General features: G+C 38.7%; 1 long non-coding RNA gene across 2 annotated transcripts in view; it reads right to left on the bottom strand.

Annotated features, from left to right (window-relative positions):
• LOC125970361 (uncharacterized) overlaps positions 1-20241 on the bottom strand; it is an 83251-nt gene extending 63010 nt beyond the window's left edge. The window contains exons 1-4 of one of the 2 annotated variants that reach the window (XR_007482076.2): positions 20035-20240; positions 19676-19842; positions 9662-9786; positions 8043-8251 (exon numbers count right to left, since the gene is read on the bottom strand). This is a non-coding gene — a long non-coding RNA (uncharacterized lncRNA). Of the gene's footprint in view, positions 1-8042; positions 8252-9661; positions 9787-19675; positions 19843-20034 lie in introns of those variants that run through there. The other variant, XR_007482077.1, reaches the window with a different exon arrangement.
• Between the last annotated feature and the right edge of the window lie 217 nt (positions 20242-20458).

Raw genomic sequence — 20458 nt, 5'->3', positions numbered from 1 at the left:
AGCTTGGTGCTGCTCACCTGCCCTACCAAAGATACCACTGCTTGAAACAGCACTCGGCTAGTCTCATCCTTTTATGTTTTCATGCTTAAGCTTGTTTGTACAGTGTTTTCTGTGCAAAAGAATTTATCATAGAGCTGGACCTCATGCCAGCTGACCGGAAACAAGAGGCTCTTCAATAGCCCAAAAAAAAAAAAAAAAAGACACCTTTTGGTTTGGAAGGGAAACTCTCACACAAATGACTACATTTTACTAGCAAGTACTCCTCTTGGGATACATTTTTAGATAATGCAAAACACAAAATGGTCACAAAGACATGAAAACATAAAATGATAAGTCGAAGAGTTGCATAGAATGTGCTTCTATGCAATGCTCTGGAAGTTTAGTATTGTAATTATTATTAACCTTGTTGACCACAGCGTACACTGCTGTTTGCGTAGCCAGATCTACTGAAAAAAAGAAATTCTTTTTTTGAAAAGGCTTGTATTATTGAGTAAAAAGCATTCAAAGGAACAATGCTGCTTGGTGCTACGGAATTGTATTGCTCCATTTGTAAGACATTGTAAGAATAAATTGTTCTCAAAGTTGCTAGTCTGATCAATCCATCTATCCATCTGTCAGTCCATCTGTCTGTCCATCCGCCCATCTAAAGCTACCCAAATCCATCCATCCATCCATCCATCCATCCATCCATCCATCCATCCATCCATCCATCCATCCATCCATCCATCCATCCATCCATCCATCCATCCATCCATCCATCCATCCATCCATCCATCCATCCATCCATCCATCCATCCATCCATCCATCCATCCATCCATCCATCCATCCATCGGAACTGCTTTTGCACACAAAGATCACAGGAGTGCCGGAGCCTATCCCGGTTGACTTGCAGTAGGCGGGGAACAACCCAAGTCACATATTTTAAAATATAAATACTGCATGTATTTTCAACTTGCTTGCAAAGATCAGCTATAAATAAATAATTATCTGACAACTATCAGACATCAAAAGTGTAATTGCACATAAATATCAGTGATGTATGAGAAGATTTGTGCTGCAATTTGCTGAATTGTTATCATAGCCACAAAGTGCAACATTAGGATATGCATGCTGCTGTTGAAACAGTCAGAAACCAAACATCTAGTGCTATAAGTCATGCATTATGCAAAAACAAAAGTGAATGCAATAATCCTTACACGCATCCATTCATTAGGCCACTAGTTGCAGGGTATATTGCATCGTAAATTGAACTCCTTTATGTGTAACCTTGCTTATCATCTGACTGAGAGAACTCAACCATCATCCTCTAGAACAGCCAGTTTCGCTTATCGACAGACCTCATGTCTGGGTCTTCTCTTTAACTTAACTTTAACTTCTCTTGGTCCTAGCTCAACGTTTCAAACTCAATTTACCTGGGGGCCACTGGAGGTAGTGTATCGGGTGAGACTGGCCCGTATTGGAGTATTTAGGTTCGGATAAAAACTTTTAATTTTATCAAAAGTAAGAAACATAATTATCAAACAGTAATACATAAATAAAATGATAGTAATGAAAACAATACTAATTCAGCAGATATAGAAAACTGAAGAAACCACATAAAGTGGCTGACTAGAGAAATGTATTATTATATTATTTAGCTGAGCCACATTAAGTGTGAGGGAGGAATCAGTTGAGACCCTCAGTAGGTTTTGAAGATGCTCGTCAGTAAGTCTGCACCTATAATTGGACTTATTGAAGTTCAAGGTAGAAAAGAGCTTTTCACACAAGTATGTGCTCCCAAAAAAACACACTCAAATCAACACCGCAAACAACCATTCATATCAAAATCGTGGGCCAAACTAACATTATACATTCATATTGAGGCGAGGGCCACTAACGATTGTCCTGCGGGCCGCAATTGGCCCACGGGTCTGAGATCCCTGTACTAGCTAAGAGGCTGGCTACTGTCTGGGAAACACTTGAGAAGCTTCTATGTGCCTTGCTCAAGGACACCTGAGCTATGCAGACAGAAACCACTGGGGCCTTTTCAGTCATAGCCTGCATTCTTAACTCATCAACCATTTTCAATTCTTCATAATAGAGCAAAATCAAGACTGAATGAAAAAAAATCACATTAACGATAGATAGACCTTAATGTAAACTGTAGTCAGAGTGGGAAACATACTTTGTAAAAAATAAAATGCTGCTGGGTGTTTACGTTACAAACACGGAGGATGTCATGCATAGGCAATAGAGAACAGCACTGTCGCTTGAATTAGATAAGTGTGGCACTTCAACTGACTGGCAGATTCAATTTGCCTGGCCATATTGCAGACGAGGCCTTGGCTCAAGACAAATGCTGTGTAAGAGGTGAGAGGGGATAATATTGAGTATAGTCGCTGGTGAACAGAGGCTTGAGGACCTGACAGCCATATTGGGAAAGCTCAGCATCAATTCAGTCATGCAGAAATAAACTTGAATTTATGAAACATGTTGTAACTCGAAGGTTTTATAGCTTCAGCAACACATTAGAAACAAGATATTTGCCATCAACTTCTTTGAAGTCATCAATTTTATACATCCTAATAGAGAAGATTGACAAGTATAAATGAGTATTATCTGAAAGCCTAAACTCGAAACCAGATAATATTTAGATCAGCTCAGCTGTCTACTGTTGACCAATGACTTGCCAGTCATTTTGATTCAGATCATTTGGATTATTACATAATACCACCAAACTAAATTTTGCAAGATTGCATTCATGCTAATAGAAATTCGGTCCACCGACAGCTACTGTCAAACAATTGTGGCAGATATTTTTACACTGTATTTAGGAATATTCATCTCACAGCTCACCATTATTTGCATTTACCATCTTGTCTCAATTAATGGGAGAAAACACAAAGATGTTCATTGTTCATGCATATATTTTATGTTTTGAGATTGTTTTGCCTCTCTAATACATATATGTATCATGGACATGTGTGGAGATTACGTAATATTGATTTAACGGTGGGATCTTCCATATCAAATTGGGTTTAATTGCGTTTTAACAACTCACTTACATGGTGACATTTGAGACTTATGAGTGACACTGCTAAAGGCTCATCATTAGCTGAGTGTCGTTAATGTGGTCTTGAGGACAACAGCTCTTCAAGACACACACACACACACACACACACACGCACGGCCACACATACACACACGTACAGAATTGCTATCGGCATGCATGAAAAGCCATCTGTATCTCGACGTCCATCTAATGCAATGACATACAGGACGTCTGCGAAGGAGACATTTAATGCCTTGTCAAAACATTACCCCTGTGACTGTTCTCCCTAAGTTTGACAGACTACCTTGTCAAGACATGAAGCGTTTTATGTCTCCCATCTGCCTCGTCCTGCTGACAGGCAGCTGAGTCGCATGGGCTGGCCTGAGAAGAAATGCATAGCACTGCACTGAACTACAGTCATTCACTGACCCATTTACCATTTCTTTGTTCACTTAATATCCAGCTTACATTATAGTTTTGTGCAATGTTAATTTGTTTACTTCCCAATTCTGACAAGAATGATCATGGAATCATGGGGCTGTTTTCAATCAATGCATAGGCAAAAAGACTGTGATAGCGGACACACATGGAATTATTTAATTTTAAATGCAACCTGCTCTTAAAATACCAGTAATGCCAATAATAATGATGATGAAAAGATTTGCAAACACTCAAACACTCTTTCATGAGCCGTCCTAATGATTGCCGTCCTGACAAGCAGTCAGTATATCATGAGTATATTTCACACATGATTTGTGGTCATTTTAGATTTGCCAATGTTTTGGTTTTTTTTTTTTTTAATTAAAAAAAAAAAAAAATGCTGGTCCTATTTGATCATCAAAGTGACTTAAAAAAGGGTTGTGCTAAATTCCATATACAACACTCAAGTGTAATAGCACCAAGCAGCTATGCGTAGCTAGTCTTTGGTGGCTGGATGAGTGTTTCTGTATAATACTGATTCTGTATTTTGTACATCCATTATGTGCTTTCTATCTTGGCCACATGAAGCACTTATAGTGAGCCCTCTCTATGTGAAATAGTAAAATCTACTTATATGCGTATGCTCATAGCATTCACACACGTTAAAATGTCAAAGAGGTAGGCTTTATTTGCTATTCTTTGCAGAGTTCTGATCTAGTTCCTGAAAAACCAGCCATTATGCTCTGGTTCATGTTGCGTTTGCAAAATATGAATTGAGTAGCAAAATCCACTCCTTTTAATCCATCTAAAGTGGTGAAAATGACATTACAGTTGCTCATGGCTCAGGTAACAACAAATTACGGGTCACCTGTTTTCAGAGTTTTGTTTTCATGTGATATTTGCAAGCTGAACTGTGATTGATCATGACAAGCAAGTGGCAAAATGGCTGGCCACTTAGATGGATAAAAACAGATTTGGCTGCTTAATTCACATTCCACAAAATTATTCAGAAGGCCCTTGTTAGACTAGTGGATGAGCATAGGACATATTGTAAAGAACATTGACTACTTGACTTTCTCTTTAACCAATCACACTCTCATTGTATGCCCTTTCTTTATTTCCCATTCCATATCCCTTATCCACTCTCTCACTCCTTCTTAATCTTAGGAGAATTTTACCGGCATGGTTCCATCATTCTACTCCTCTGCCTACCCAGTGCCATCAATGTATTGTAGCTGCCAGGAAATGAGAAAGGCACTCAATTACTGTGCTCACTGAATCATTAATGTCAAGGTTTTGTTGTGTTCTCCTGGCCAACAGGCAAGAGCACACAGACTGTGGACCGGGTAGCAAATCTTCTGCTCTATGTCCCAACAAGACAGGCACAGTTTGATATGGGTCTCACTGATAACAATGGATTGGATGGAAATCATGGCGAACACAATGATAAGAGCAGTATTAATGATGGACCTGGCTTGGCCTGAATACACAGCGATAGCATGATTTTGGCTTTAACAGCAGCAACAGAGCCATATCAGATGAGTGTGTGACCAGGCAAAGAGACTCATTAAAATCTAACCTTGTAAACCTGTATTTCTCTATGGATGGGATGGGGCTTTTAAAAAACATAGAGAACACACATGGTAGAGTATCTGCTCATCACATCATGTAGTCTGCGCAAAAAGACCTGATGTTCGTAAAATATCATTTTTATTCATTAGTTCGTACATAACTCGTTCATTTTAATAGGTGGCAATGTTAGCACATCTATTTCACAGTTCAGAGATGCAAGGGTATGGTTATGGCCTTGGCTTTCCTGTGTGGAATTTGTATGTTCTCGCTGTGCCTGCGTGTATTACCTCCAAGTACTTCCTCCCACCTCCCAAAACAATGCATGGTAGGGAGATGGACCATTCCAAATTGTCCGTACATGTGATTGTGAGAGTGAATAGTTTTTTATCTGTTCAGTGTGTAACCGCCTATTCACAATGAGACAGCTGGGATAGACTCCAGCTATTCCACAGCCCTAGTGAGGATAAACTGTTTGGAAGAAGAATTGATGAATATTTATGCTCATTATTTATGGTTTTATTTTTAGCATTTTTAATGTCATTTTCTCAAATGTAATGGTAGCTAATGTGCATTTGGATCATTATTCTTTTACATATCCTTCATTAAAAAAATAATTCAGCGATATAATTGGCTATCACTAAAATGTTATGAGGACGACTATTGTTAAATGATCAGTTACTGTCATCTGCTTTATCATTGGGGTAAAAAACAATGCACACACAAAATAGTGGTACAAGAAAAAAAAAAGACTGAACAGTCTTCCAGAATACTGTTAGTCAGTTTCTTGAAGATTGTATCAGTGCAGCTGCTCTCATTCAGGAAAGTCAAAGATTTTATGTGTGGGTCAAGTGTAGTGGTCAGATGAAGAAACAGAATCTTTGTGTTATCTGTGTCATGGTACTGGTCCTTAAATTCATGTAAAATACCGGTTGCGATCTCTGAGTTAAGGTCATAGTGACTTCATGAAAGGCTTCTGTGTTTCTTTGGGTTTTCATTGAAACAGCTGGAATTGGATCAATGGTGGTTGTCAGGGGGTTTAAGAACCTGGATCACTGCCTCACCTAGTTTCAAGTGAGAGAAAAAAAATACTAGCGGAGTGCGCATAAGAGCAGATTTAACATTTTTTAGTCTTGCTCCACCTAAAGCATGTATCTGGCATGGAGGTGAGTGACAGGCTGCTGAGGCATACCTTTGCCTTTTCTTTCTTACACATGGAATAATGTGTCATTTGCATTAGCTGAATGTTTTCTTTATATTATGTAAATCCTGCAGTGCCAATCAAGGAGTCCACTTATCAAGCAATTTTGGTTGATTCCTTTGACCTAAGAAAATAATAAATTAAATAGACCAGTTCATGCATGATGAAATAAAAGTCTATGGGCTAAAGGCAAGATGTGTAGGACTGTCAGAGAAGCATGATGGTTTCCTGACTACCTTCTACACAATGTTATTGAACTTGTTCAGGCTGGCCAAGGGGTGATGTTTCATTGATCTGACATAAGCCAAAGAGTTATTTTTTAAAATTCATTCAGAAGTTGACTTGGTGTGTTTTTGATCATTGTGCTGTTGCAGTGTAGGTTGTAAACTGATGGCCGATTTTCTGGTTGAGAGTAGGTCATCCAGGCCATGAATTTACAAAACATGTTTTTGGAATGGGTCCGGAATCCAGAGCACCCTGAGGAAACCCACACAGGCATGAGCCATGCGAACGCAGGAAGGCGGGGACCGAAATCAAACCATGCACCTTTGAACTGTGAGGCAATGTGCTAACCAGTGCACCAGACTGAAAACAATTTGAACATGCACAAATTTCCTTTCAATCGATGAGAGAACCGTACATCTCAATACCTCCACATAGACATATGCATTATTGAAGATGTTATTACAGTCATCCTCCCAGTTGCTACCTGACATCATATTCCGTTTGGTAACGCATTTGAATGTATTTGTGAGTACGTTCAAACGTGTTTGACTATATATTAATGTTTTTGAGTTTGTGTTTTCCAGTCATACGTATGTTTTTTCACTTCACATTGGCAGCATCACACATCTGTATAACCATATAAAATGTTTGCATAAGTCAAAAGATTCATTCTTTTACCAATATGAATTTGGGGACACAAAACTGTGTAACAAATGCTGCCGGATTGGTTCTGTTATTTATTTTGTTACCTTACCAAAAAATATCATTTTAATTCTTGTTTGAATTGGTCTTTTTGTGTGGCGTTTGTACGCAGTGTTAGTCTCTGCCACTGTCGAAAACGTCATCTTTCCGCTGCTCCCATTAGGGGTCGCCACAACAGATCAATCGTTTCCATCTCACTCAGGTTAAATGAAGACCCTGCCCGTAGATGTGAGTGTGAACAGCTGTCTGTTTCAAGGTGGCTGAGCCTGTGATTAACTGGTTATTTCTGGACCCCTGTCTGAACTCATCTGGGACAAGCATAAGCTCTCCATGAACTTGAACAGAATGATCATTATCAAAAATTGATGAATGGCCAAGAATCTGCTCTCTAATACCATCATAAGAAACACAAGCCCTTGACTCTACTCTCACAAATCAGTCAATGATGTCAGCATTCAGATCATCACATAACCCTTTTCCCCTTTTGTAGTTAGTTTCATCAAGGACATAGACATACTATGTAGTGTCACCAATTGTCTCCGTAATGTTATGATTGGGTTGGAATTGGGTGATTGTGGTTTGTTTTGTTGATGCTTCAAGAAACTAAAATGGAGTTCATGTGGTAAGGCACGGGTTACCCCATGATCAACAGCTTCGAAATGAATCCCTTTAAGGTCATGGCTGTAAAAGTCAAAGTCTTGGTGCATAATCCTGTTAGTGCTACAAGCCTGCCATTGCTTATAGGCTCAGTACCGGTGTGTGAACATTTAGGATGAGAAGTATTTGCCCTCTAAATACGTATACTGAACAGAATTTAATTATTCACGCTTTTACTCTGGATTTGACCCTTCAACTGTGAAACATGTTTGATGAAGTTGGATCATACACTGTAAAACAATCATGAGTTTTATCGGAAATGTATTACAATAATAAATAATGGAAATACAATTTGGAATTGAGGACACATTCTTGAATGTCATTATCAGGGAGAAAGCTGTGAATATTTTATCATATCTATTTTGGTTCTCCTTGATAGAGGGCGCATGCTGAAGACAAACGGTGCAAAGTTCTTCCTCAGGTGAAGATAGATTGTCCTGTCAGCCTGAGGGATCAGAAGTATCTGGTTCGGAAGGACTTTGACAGAACCATGCAGGTAAGCGCGCCTCGAGGTGAGTCACCAATGAAAAAAAAAAAAAAGAGTTACATTCTCTCTGGCCGAGGTAACCAAAAATGTGCATACAAATAAGACAGTACGCTAGATAGCACCTAAGCAGCATGTAAGATACAAACAGTGCTCCCTTTGAAACAGTACTTTAGTCGTGGGAAACAGTGACATTTGTATGGTGGAATAGAATCTTGTTTTTAAGGTGGAAAAAAAGATACAGGTACACAAAAAAAAAACAACACTTGACGATAGACGACTTTCAGTTTTGTCAGCGAATAATAGACATCTCACTCGAAAACAACTGTCCTTTTCCAGTAGATAATGGGGCAATCTGCATGATAATGGTTATATATGGAAAGTTAAGTGAGGAGTCTGACGAAGCTGAAATGGACTGTCATTGTTAGGTAATTGTGCTGAAGAAAACATAAAATTGCTTCCCATGGATTGACTAATAGAGCATTCACAACAAAGTGATGGCAAAGACAAAAAGCTGTACAAGTTGTTTTGTGGCATTGAACGTTTTCCAAATAGATGTAGATCACTATAGATTCATTGTGGATTCATTGTTTCAATTATATGAGAGTTGTTGTAAATGCTTAGATTGTATTTCTTTTTCTGATACACAAAAAGAGACGGATCATTATAAAGCGGGACTATTATGAGAAATAAACATTTTAATGTTTAGCAGTTTTCAAATAAAAGTTAGCCTGCCCCGTACTTCTTGTTGGTGACCGTACTTCGCTTCACTTATCGCGGGTGGTTTTTGGAACCAATTTTTTTGCGATAAACGAGGGATTACTGTATTGGTATTTGGATCTCCTGCTGAAAATACTATTGAACAATCACATTGTTTGTGCCTTCTTGTTTTTACTTTTGTGTTGTTTACTTGTATATAGTATATTGTGTACTATGTCTTGTCACCGTGGGATAGTGGGAAACGTAATTTTGATCTCTTTGTACGTCTTGGCATGTGGAGAAATTGACAATAAAGCAAACTTTGACTTTGACTTTTGACATATTACAACTTAATTGAATGGTACTGTAGTCATGGCGACGTCTATCGCTTTTACTGAGACAAAGACATTTTGAGGAGGGTGGCAGGAACCCTGCCACAAACAAAAAACTATAAATGTGCCGACATGCTTTACGGCATACGTCACTTTCTTTTTTGTTACAAAGTCGATGCAATCGTCTATGTGCAATTACTGCTCCACAACATCCAAAGAAACAGATCCAAGATGTTGTAAACATAGTAAAAATACAATTATTACTAATAATAATGGCGGGGACAAAGTTATACAGTGAGATTTGAACTTGTGATTGAACTCCCCGCACGGAGGGACTTACCCTTGTGGTTCTCCCATCTGCAGTCGCAACATGACGATCAGCATGGCTGCATAAACATGCACATCGGGGATTAGTCATGTGATGTTCAGAGTCTATCGTACGGGTGTTTGGTTGGTCCATGGATGCTGCAATGATATGTTTGACTGTCAGGATCATTTGAAATGTATTACCTTTCTAAAATTACTTCAAAAGCTCTGAACAGAATTGCCTGCAGGTTGATCAACTCAAGCCAAGAATGTAAAGAAATAGAAGTAGAATCAACATTTTTTTTTCTCAATATTGATAGCCCCTAGACCAGTGGTTCTTAACCTGGGTTCAATCGAACCCTAGGGGTTCGGTGAGTCGGTCTCAGGGGTTTTGCAGAGCCTCCACTGGCATGCTCTTTATAACTGTTCTCCCTCAAACAGCACAGTGATGTCAAGCCTTTGTTATTTAACTTTTTGGTGTACTTGATTTATGGACATCTGTGTTTTCAAACCTTGTTTAAGTATGTCTGAAAATTGTTATATGTAAGAATCTTTCTCAAAGGTGAGATTAATCCTGCAAAATGTGTTTTTATCTTTAATTCCCCCCCCCCCCCCCACCCCCCCCCCCCCCCTCTTGTAGCCCTAATTTCATGGTATAGTGCTCAAGTCATCTTTGTGCGTACAGGCTTGTGTTTGCAAAAGGGCACAATGAAATAAAACTCATTGAATTTAATTGTCACCATAAAATGTTTGCATAGCCTTTCCTCGATTGTAAAATTTCCCAGTCCTTTATTTGAACAGCAATAGCAGCAGTGGACTTGCATAATTGCATTCATACAAATAAAACAATAACACAACCTCAAGGTAAACATTTGACCATACCGTAGTTGTTTTTCTCTGTAGCCCATTTTTACCTGAAATTTCAATGTTTACTAAGAGCTGACAGTAAATGGTGATACAGAGGTTATTTTTAAGTCTGTCAGAAAGGTTGGTTGATAACTGTTGGTCAGGCCTGAATGGCACTTAAAGAGCCTTTCGACAAGCCACTTGTGTGTGGTCTATCTGATGATTGATGGATGGTATATTCAATGTGGTCACGGGTTCTTCCATGGACAAATTTCCCCATTGACTGCATCGATTTAATCCAGGAGCAATGAATTACAAACCCTTCTAGTTGAAGCAAAGTGGATTCACGCCATCACTCATACAAACACCGTGAACACGTTCAAGACTAGTGGCGCTTCATGACATTTCACATTTGGTCTAAAGTAGTGCATTAACGTATTACACGGACAAGATGTGATGGGTGTTTTTGTCAGTTATTAGTGAAAGGGACGTCTGTCGATACTTGACCCTGTAGGGAACAATTGCGGGGACAGACAAAAGCCCATTTCCATCCTTGCTAAGTCTTTCCTTTATAAAACAAAAAGTTCTCTTCATCCATCAGTAAAATGGGCGGACGGACGGACCATTCTGTCCCTGGGAAGGAATGCCAATATCTAATAACATGTCTATGATACACTTTTATCCAACTATCAAAAGATCAAAAAAAAAAAAAATTACACTCAGTTACAGTTGTGTAATGTGACAAAAAGCCCAAATTTCTGATTGTCCTACTACTAATGAAATATTACTCAAGTTAAAAATCAATCGACAACATGGTGGATGTTAGATTGTCTGCCTGACAGTTAAAGGTGGGATTTGAATCACTATGCAGACCTCTTCTTGCACTACCCCAATTGCATGTCACTTTTTCTCAGGGATCTGTAGGTTCCTCTCAGTCCAAAAGCATGCATAATAGGTAATGAGAAACTTCATCATAGGTTCGAACAGTTATTTGTCTGGATGTACCCTATAATTGATCAGTCAAGAGTGCACAAGTGCCCAAGGCCAGCTGGGATACACGACAGTTTATACATGACCCTGCAGAGGCACTATACAAAAAATTTATGACGGATAGTTGTCTCTTACTCCTATTATTTTTATTGTTTCTGAAGTGTCAAATACCTAGACATGTGGCTCCATGCGTTGCAAAGTAATGGTACGTGATACGTAAAAAACATAAATATGTCTGTATTATCTGTTTATCACATGGGCCTTGATAAAGACAACATTGAGGAGAATATATTTGAGAGGGTACTTTCAGACCAACCAAGTGTCCTGAGCATAGTAGGACAAAAGCTTTTACTTCATCTGTCAAATGAGCAGCATGAGCCACTAGACTGCCGCTCATGGAACACTGCTTCCTCTATGAGGTGCTTTTTTCTCATCCGCTGACATTCATGCTTCTCTCAAAAGCTGCACACACAAGCTGTATTCAAGTTTGACTCCCAGCAGGGAGCTTAACGGTGACAAAACAGGTCAAATGGTGCAAAGATGACTACGTCACAACATTCACCACGTTTTTGTGATAATCCATTTCTACACACTAGCATCATCTATAAGAAGCAGCCAAGCCAGCAATAAAAAGAAAGAGGGCACTTTATTTTATTTTGCAATTTCACTTGGAGTCCCCCTGAATAGGAAATAGATGTGCTGAGAGCCGAGAAATTGAACCTTCTTTTCATAAATCCGCAAAGCACACATTGTGTGGCATCAAAAACTATTGATATTTTTGCTCAAACTTCATATTAAGGAGAAAAATAGTATTTTAAGCATGAATACTGGAAACAATACTTCTGGGCACATTGTTGGATGTTCTGATAGGTTGAAAAAAATCATAAACAACAAGAACAAATAATAAATACATACAAACAAAGATCATGCCAGCCTAACAGTTACTGTTTACTCACACCACACCTTGTGGCAAATAGTCAGATCTGAGTTTATCTGACACCCATGCCCCATGTTCAAGGTTCATGTTAACGCGTATAACACCGCTACTGATCTGATTGGGGTTCAGGTGGCAGAGTGGTTGTTTCACCGTTTCACCATTGTTTAACCGTTTTTCCACCATCTTTCACAAACCTAAGTGAATTTGGTGAATTGTGAATGTGGTCCTCAGCCCTTGTGACCATGTCCTTGAGCCACCAGCCTCCTGATGCAGTGCATGAATGAGGAGACAGTGTAAACACGCTATGATTACCTTGAAGGTAGAAAAGCGCAATATATAAAGTGAAAGCCCATTTATCTTTCATGGCACACTAGTTGGGAACTAAGGTGCCACAATAGCCTGGTTCTAGAAATCCATCCATCCATCCATTTTCTGAACCGCTTAGTCCCCACGGGGGTCGCGGGCATGCTGGAGCCTATCCCAGCCGTCATCGGGCAGTAGGCGGGGGACACCCTGAACTGGTTGCCAGCCAATCGCAGGGCACACAGAGACAGACAACCAATCGCACTCACACTCACACCTAGGGACAATTTGGAGTCTTCAATCGGCCTATCAAGCATGTTTTTGGAATGTGGGAGGAAACCGGAGTGCCCGGAGAAAACCCACGCGGGCCCGGGGAGAACATGCAAACTCCACACAGGGAGGGCCGGAGTTGGAATCGAACCCGCACCCTCCTAACTGTGAGGCGGACGTGCTACCCAGTGCGCCACCGAGCCGCCGGTTCTAGAAATCAATGGAAAAAAAAAAAACATAGGACGAAAACACGAGAATGTTGCGTTAACATTTTTATGAACATTCAGCTAAAATATTTTGACTAATACAATTGATGGGTATGTTCTGAGAGCTTAGAGTTTAATCTGTAATAACTGTATTAAGGGGTCACCATAAATTATTTTAGATTCAAGAATTAGCCTTTGCCTTTATCTTCTGCAAAACATTGCGAAGCGAAAAACACCTGCGTTTTCACAGTTAAAAGGCACTTTAGGCACATTAAGGTAAAAGGCAAGCTCCAATACCTCCTGGTTTGACAGTTTGACATCAGCACTTTTGTACTGACAAAAAACAGCATGACTTTTTCGACTTCCTGATGCACGTCAACTGAAATGTACGGATGTACTGGTTTTGTCAGCATGGCCACGCATAGCGGGTCCCCTTAATGTCACAGAGATTGCTCAAATTGCTTTTCTAGAATGTCATGACGTTAAGGACATTGGAAAGGTGCATGGAAAGGCTTTTGTTTCTTTTAGTATTATTTTGGGTGGGGAGATGATATTAATTTAAAAATAAAAAGTAAAAATAATTTGTAAAATTTGTAAAAGTGCTAGTATATAAATAAAGTATTGATTGAGTGAAGGTATTTTGAGTGGCACTATTTTTGTTCTTCAAATATAATTTGTAAAACTTTGAGCTACAATTTTTGTATGAAAAGTGCTATATTAAGTTAAGTTAAAGTTAAAGTCCCAATGATCGTCACACACACATCTGGGTGTGGTGAAATTTGCCCTCTGCATTTAACCCATCCCCGTGTGATTTTGATCCATCCCCTAGGGGAGAGGGGAGCAGTGAGCAGCAGCGGTGCCGCGCTTGGGAATCATTTGGTGATCTAACCGGAAAGTGGTGCACCCTCTTAGTTTATGATTTTATTATTGTATTATTATTTTTATTCATATCTCTAACTGTAAATGACTAAATGTATGATGTATGATGAGATGAGAAACAATTTAAAATCAGAAACAAAAGACAGACATGAGGCTACCCCAAATTCATGCTCATTTGAGTAGCCGTTCGTCTCTGTTCCTGGACATGTACCAGTGATTTGAAAAAGCTTTAAACCAATGTGTGGAGACATTTGTGAACTACAAGACCAGAAATTAAAAAATTATATATTTAAAAAAAAAAAAAAAAAAAAAAAAAAAAGGAAGATTTGCTGGCCTTACATATGCAATAGGTGAAAATTTTACTCGTACAAGCTACGTTAACATTGACATTGATAATCCAGTCACGGTTCAGATTAAAAAAAAGATCGGATGCATTGTTTTCATGTACACTAAAAATATTGATCCTATTAGGATTTGCATGTTCATGCATAAAATATTTGGTGGGATCAAATCCATTTGACGTGCAGATTGACCAAATATACCGGAAATAGACTTCCGTGTCGACAAAACATCATTCCATCCATATAAACGTAGCCATCATCTCAAATTTTAGGTAAGAAATGTTACCATTTACGGATGGTTTGGAGTCCCTTAGATACCACAGAAATTAGTCGAAAGATTTTAGACTTCATGTTGACACCATCAGTTGGAGAAAGAGAGAAAAATCCTGAGTTGGCAAAGAGAATGAGATCGATACAAGGTAGCCCACACTGCATATCTGCTGACATCTGCTTACAGTATGTATTAATCACGTTAGTGTGATTCAGACACGTGTTCCTGTCAATATTACCTCTGGTGTATTCCTCTGCAGTGGTAATAGCTCTATAATAATTGGTATACTGTAAGCCTACTCCAAAAATTTGGTTTGGCTATATTTTAAGTTTTGTAGTTGGGGATGGGTACTGAGCCCCAATACTAAACTGGGGCTGAAAAAAAAAAAAAAAAAAAAAACTATCGATAAGCTCAATAATGATCAAATGTGGGGTAATTTTCGAAATGCTATAAAAATATTGTTTTTTTTATGTCACATGGAAAGTAATTAATCATCATACTAAAATAAAGCATGAAAATTTAATTTCTATCTTCGGCGAAAGTAATCGTTTTCCCAACTTAAGATCCTGGCAAATGACACAGTCATTTGAAGACCAGCGATGGCAAAGCTCAACATGGAAACTGTACAAAGCTTATCGAGGATTGATTCAGTAAGAAATATCTCAAACTTTTCCATTGCCTCAGAATACTTTTGACGTGTTTTTCCATCATAGCTTTAAAGCATTGTGTGTTTTCTTGCAATGTGCCATTTTTCACAACTTTAAAATACATTCACACACAAACCACACCACAAATCTCAAATTGTTCATGTTATTTCTCTCATATGTCTAATATTGTAAGCAGTGAAAGGTGGTGATTGATTGTGAAGGAAAGACAACAATGACTTTTGAAATGTGTCAGTATTTGACCAGTAAGTTTGACCACACATTCTGAGAACAACCCATTTCCTTGTAAAGGTGGTATGTCAATCTGTTTAGTAAGCTTTATATGTACGCTGAATGCATTTAATTTTTATTGTTCCATTTATGTATTATAATGGATAAGGGAATTTCAAGCACCTTATTGGAGAAGCATGCAACTTTAGTATAGCGAAATGCATTCCTCTAATCATGACCTCTACTGGTAATTAACAGTTTAAGAACACTTGCTTTCTCAGCAGCATGCCACATGTCGATATGTCCCATTTTCTTTAACAAAAATGTAATTCAGCAGTATGATCGCCTGAAGCAGTGGCTGATGGTCCATTTTAAACATACAAATTCCTGAACGAATATACAACGCAAGTAACATAAACCAGGTGCCCTGGGTTTCTTCTCTTGAGACAGAGAAAGTGCAATTGTAAGTCTACTCAGGGATGTCAGTCTTTTTGTCTTTTTTTTTTCCCAGTCTGTTGCAACATAAGTGATAACATGAAACACCATGCCAATAGATGACTATGCTGTAGGCATTCTTTCCAATTTCAGTATTGATTCTCATTGAGGATGTGGTACAAATGGGAAGGTTGCGCGCGCGCGCACGCACGCACGCCTACACACACTTACACACACCTACACACACACACATGCACCCGCACACACACACACACATATAGAATATATTCTATATACAGTATATTCTGAGCAGTCAGTATATGCCTGCATGTTCTCATTTGCTTACAATTTTCTTTTTTTAACTTAATAGAGTCCAAATTCATTTCATTTGTCAGTCAAAAAGCACTAGTGTGGAGAATACTGGAGAGTCTTGGATGAGAGCCCATTCTCTTCGGCCTGGTAAACAATTTTTTTCAAATCTTACAATATTTTTCATTTGTGGCAGACCCCAAACATCAAGATCTCGCATTTCACAGTTGTATTGCTTCAATAATTTCAATTTAGGGCATTGCACACAAAATTCTGTCTGAAGTGCTCCAAGGCAGAAATCTCACATGTTGTGATTGCGACAGAGCAGAAACTCAGATATGCATCAATATTATCAACTGTTTCCAAAGATGGGAGTGTTATAAAATGGCCATGTTATCAAGAAAACTGAGGTCTGCTAGGACATGTTTTGTTTTATTTACCACCGTCTATGTGAATAGCTACATTCTGTTCACTTCACAGATTCTTGACTCGGGGAGACATTGGTTTTCCCACATGCGTGAAGAATTTTGGTTGTGCGAGCCCTAGGTAGTAATTTGTTACCTAGTTGCTACTTAAACATTGTTGGTTTGGAAATCACAGTCAAAAATTCCAAAATCCCCTTCTGTGTGGATATGATTAAATAAAATAGTTTGTTTTTAAATATTTTCAAGCAAAACCTGCCTTTAACCTTTCTCTATTCATTTGTCTGGCACTTGATCGCTTTGGTCTAAGACTTTTCCATCTTATTACTGCCTTTGATTCAAAACAGTGCTACTGAGAGCAGTTGCTCGCATTAGTAATGACAAGGCTGTTTGACCCCCTAGGTGGCAGTGTCCTATTAAAAGAAACACTGACAGGGCATAAATGATGGTAATTGGCAATTTTCTCAACAGGAGACCAAGGGTCTTACATCACCAATTCAGTCCAGAATTGTAACTGTTGGATGAAAGTCAATGTTCATAGAATTCCAACAGACACGTTTTAAAATGCCTTCTTGAAGCAGCACCAGCTAGTACAACCAATGTCTGAACACAACAGGAATCAAAAAATGAAAACAAAGATATTGAGATACTTCTTGAATGAAAACTAACTGTTCTTCTGTCCTTATAGAGTATAAACAAAGGGCAGTAGCAGTGTTTTGCCCATTTCAAAGGTCTGCAATAGAAGACCATGTGTGAAGCCTTATTTCGTTGCTCCAACATAAGTCAGAAAGAAAACTACCATGTTTGCAACAACTAGCAATTTATTTCTATCCCACGGATGTTTTCATGACCATTGTAAAATTCAATGCTTCCACCATTGGACTAAATTGTGTGGCATCTCTTCATCAAATTTTAATAAGTCAGTATGAGGCATTCAATTTGCTATCCTTGAATAGGAAATGTGTAGACTGTCCATGATACTTAACTTGTGGAAGGGAAAAAATTATATTGCTTTGCTCCTGAGTCAAGTGCTTGTAGAATTTACTGGTCATTGGAGCCAGACAAATTTGTCCTGAGGCTGACCTCAGGCTGACTATAAAATATCTACCTTGGAGAACCAGAGACCTAAATGTCGCAAACAGTGATAGGTCAGTCACATTGTGAGACACTCGCTGGCTTCTGAAATAATATACAGCACAACACTCTATTTTATTTAACACACACAAGAAAAAAAACAATGATATATATATATATATATATATATATGGAAATCATCCAATGATAAATAGTTTAAAATTATAATAGTCTTATGTATTTTCAACATGACATGCAGAATAACCAATCTTTAATCTGCAATTACTGGTTAGATAATGATATAATTACTGTAGATGACAGGAGAAGAAATTGCGAGCTTTTTCTTCTGTGTAATGACCCATGTGATAAAAGAGGATTAAAGCAAGAGCAAAAGGGTCGTAGAGGATTAGCGAAAAGGAAACAAAGACTGTCTCTGCCATTGATATGCTAATAATGATTTAATCTTTGCCCTAATTACTATGCGAGTTCACTGTTGATTATTCTTTGTGGGAACAACAAATACATTTACTTTATACTGGGTTTGAAAATTTTGTGTACATTTCATATTCGCAGATTTTTTATGTGAAGATGTAAAAACATTCAACAACAGATAGTTGATTATTCGTCCATTATCCGTACCACTTTGTTGCGGGCGTGCCGGAGCCTACCACAGCAGTCATCAGGGAGTAGACAAACAACCATTCACGAACGCGCTCACGGGCAATTTTTAGTCTTACTGTTGTTGCTATTAGAACATTGAAAGTATTCGAAATAGTGAAGCTTGTATGCACTTGTGTCAACAAATGTGTAAAGAGGCACGTGTCAAGTGTGTAATGAGCAGCTGACATTCTCTTCTTGCTGACTCTGCACTCAGTTTGATGGCATGCTGAGTGAGTTGTGGAGCTGATGCATTACAGAACATTCTATTGATTTAAACGCACGCACACACACACGCGCGCATTTTCAATACAACTTAATCAGGTGACACCCTGGACTGGTCGCCAGGCAGTCACACCATTCACACATTTAGACGGTCGCGGAACCCACGTTGCATGCACCAAAGTCATGTACACCATCATATGTGTCCATTTTGACAGATATCTTTTAAATAAGTGTGCAAAAAACCCTCCCACAGCCATAAATAAAGGGTGACAAAACTCAAATTAGCTTATTTCCATATAAATCACTGTCGCTGTTCATTCATTCTATAGACATCGGAATGGAGGAGAGCAAATGAAACAAGTCAATTTCTCCCCCTGTGAAATTGAAACAATGGTTGGAGAGTTGATAGGAGGAGAGCAATTGTGTCTGGAAGTCTCAGTAGATTGTCTAAACCAAATGAATCTGAGATGACAGAAATTGACTGAAGCCATCAATTTGGAATTTCCAAATTACTGAATAGTCTACATGTGTGTGCGTCTGCTTGCGTGCATGTTTTTGATGAATATACCTGCTTCATCATAGAGCAGGATGACTATGGAAATATCAGTCACGATTGTTTGTTAAGACATCAAATTAATTATATAGTGATTCAAAACTACCATCATAGCTTCATGCCTATTCATCCCTGTGCGTTGAACACTTGAATATTTGAATTTTTTTTTTTTTTTCAAAATTCAAGCAAATTAATCGAAATGGTGACTGAAGTCTACATGAAGGTCAAGTCACAATACAGTGATCTCTCAGTTTTTGCTTATGAATCCCCTGTTGCATTGTGGTCCTGTGCACAATATTAGTTTTTTAAACCCTCCCCAATACTTTACAGAAACCTTTCTTGCTCCCTTAATAACCATTCCCGCACTGTTTGGTGCATGTACAAACACGATATCTCCCAACTTCTTCTGTATTTGGCCAGAGAATGGTGTAGGATGCAGCGATTCGCCAACTCACCAAACCCAATTGGATGCATGCTGTACGTCAAATTGTCCTCTTTTTCCCCAGTTCTTTGCCCCAACTTGAAAAAGGGCCGTCCTTGGAACTCAAGAACAACTCAGTCTTCCTCTTTTCTTTTTGCAGTTTATTGCACAATTAATTAGAGGGTGGTTAGTCAGGTTAACCTTAAACAAAGAAAACATTGCATTATTTAAGTTCAACTAAGTTCAGTTATTGCATAAATACATTAGGAAAACATGAAGCACAAAATGATTGAGCCACTCAAAGCCAAGACAAACACAACCTGCAACTCAAACACAACAATTCAAACAAACCAAACATTTCAATCAAAGTAAGCATTGAAGTCTGTTTCCTACCAGTTGCGTGTGACCAGGAACTGAGAAGTCTCTTTGGGTTTCTTTTCTTTTCTCTGTTTAAGTTTTCTTCCTTCCACTAAGAGGCTTTCCCTTCCTTGTTGCCCAGCTTTTATACTGGTCTATATGGCCACCCTGTTTTTTCTCTGCCCCCTGCAGGTCTGGAGAGGGGACTAGTGGATATTTTGTTGGGTGATCGCAGCCTCTGTTGGTTGACGTGACACTGTATGAGCAATGGGGTAAGGAATACATGGGCTTATGTTGCTTTTCACCCAGCCATTACTGTCTGCAGTCACATTCTTGACATCTCTGAGTGTGAGATGACAGTAATTAGATGAATGGACACATAGAGACAATGACTAGATAGAATAGAAACTGAGGCAATTAGGAGCCTGCTCATATTGAAATTACTAATGTCAAGGATTGA

This window comes from Syngnathus scovelli, chromosome 6 (assembly GCF_024217435.2).
Source record: "Syngnathus scovelli strain Florida chromosome 6, RoL_Ssco_1.2, whole genome shotgun sequence".
In the NCBI taxonomy this organism is placed as follows: Eukaryota; Metazoa; Chordata; class Actinopteri; order Syngnathiformes; family Syngnathidae; genus Syngnathus; species Syngnathus scovelli.
This window is presented reverse-complemented; position numbering and strand designations above follow the sequence as displayed.